Consider the following 1502-nt stretch of genomic DNA (forward strand, 5'->3'; position numbering starts at 1 on the left):
AAGCTTACAGCACCTGGTATTCCCAGGCGGTCTCCCATCCAAGTACTGACCAGGCCCGACCCTGCTTAGCTTCCGAGATCAGACGAGATCGGGCGTGTTCAGGGTGGTATGGCCGTAAGCAAATATTGTGCCTACCAAAGGGCCTTTTAAAGATACTATATCACCACGCTTTGCTCTTTCGTCTATACAGGGAGCGCCTGCAGATTTCCAGACACACTCACAGCTTTTAAATGTCAAATCAGAATGTACAAAGTGGCTATAAGGATCACAATGTAGTGCAGTAAAAATATTAATATTTACTGTTGAAATGTAGAATACGTTAGCATAAAATTGAAAAGAAAATGATCGATGAGCTTAGGAATGATGAAAGCCATCATTTAACTGGATTTGTGTCATTTCTATACCGGCAAGTCATGATCTAGCTATATCCTTCCCACCCTGTCGGTGTCCACTGAAAAAGCAGCAGCGCCCTCTGCTTTTTGTAAAGAGGAGTGAAAAAGCTTACAGCACCTGGTATTCCCAGGCGGTCTCCCATCCAAGTACTGACCAGGCCCGACCCTGCTTAGCTTCCGAGATCAGACGAGATCGGGCGTGTTCAGGGTGGTATGGCCGTAAGCAAATATTGTGCCTACCATAGGGCCTTTTAAAGATACTATATCACCACGCTTTGCTCTTTCGTCTATACAGGGAGCGCCTGCAGATTTCCAGACACACTCACAGCTTTTAAATGTCAAATCAGAATGTACAAAGTGGCTATAAGGATCACAAATGTAGTGCAGTAAAAATATTAATATTTACTGTTGAAATGTAGAATACGTTAGCATAAAATTGAAAAGAAAATGATCGATGAGCTTAGGAATGATGAAAGCCATCATTTAACTGGATTTGTGTCATTTCTATACCGGCAAGTCATGATCTAGCTATATCCTTCCCACCCTGTCGGTGTCCACTGAAAAAGCAGCAGCGCCCTCTGCTTTTTGTAAAGAGGAGTGAAAAAGCTTACAGCACCTGGTATTCCCAGGCGGTCTCCCATCCAAGTACTGACCAGGCCCGACCCTGCTTAGCTTCCGAGATCAGACGAGATCGGGCGTGTTCAGGGTGGTATGGCCGTAAGCAAATATTGTGCCTACCAAAGGGCCTTTTAAAGATACTATATCACCACGCTTTGCTCTTTCGTCTATACAGGGAGCGCCTGCAGATTTCCAGACACACTCACAGCTTTTAAATGTCAAATCAGAATGTACAAAGTGGCTATAAGGATCACAAATGTAGTGCAGTAAAAATATTAATATTTACTGTTGAAATGTAGAATACGTTAGCATAAAATTGAAAAGAAAATGATCGATGAGCTTAGGAATGATGAAAGCCATCATTTAACTGGATTTGTGTCATTTCTATACCGGCAAGTCATGATCTAGCTATTTCCTTCCCACCCTGTCGGTGTCCACTGAAAAAGCAGCAGCGCCCTCTGCTTTTTGTAAAGAGGAGTGAAAAAGCTTACA

The 1502-nt window shown here is 43.1% G+C and overlaps 3 non-coding genes across 3 annotated transcripts; all 3 read right to left on the reverse strand.

The window, feature by feature from the left end:
• Position 1: 1 nt before the first annotated feature.
• LOC129114574 (5S ribosomal RNA) lies at positions 2-120 on the reverse strand. The gene has a single exon (XR_008532567.1). It is a non-coding gene; the product is annotated as a 5S ribosomal RNA (ribosomal RNA).
• Positions 121-498: 378 nt separating this feature from the next.
• On the reverse strand, positions 499-617 carry LOC129114575 (5S ribosomal RNA). Its single transcript, XR_008532568.1, has one exon. It is a non-coding gene; the product is annotated as a 5S ribosomal RNA (ribosomal RNA).
• A 379-nt stretch (positions 618-996) lies between these two features.
• On the reverse strand, positions 997-1115 carry LOC129114576 (5S ribosomal RNA). Its single transcript, XR_008532569.1, has one exon. It is a non-coding gene; the product is annotated as a 5S ribosomal RNA (ribosomal RNA).
• Positions 1116-1502: the final 387 nt, after the last annotated feature.

This window comes from Anoplopoma fimbria, unplaced genomic scaffold (assembly GCF_027596085.1).
Source record: "Anoplopoma fimbria isolate UVic2021 breed Golden Eagle Sablefish unplaced genomic scaffold, Afim_UVic_2022 Un_contig_4959_pilon_pilon, whole genome shotgun sequence".
In the NCBI taxonomy this organism is placed as follows: domain Eukaryota; kingdom Metazoa; phylum Chordata; class Actinopteri; order Perciformes; family Anoplopomatidae; genus Anoplopoma; species Anoplopoma fimbria.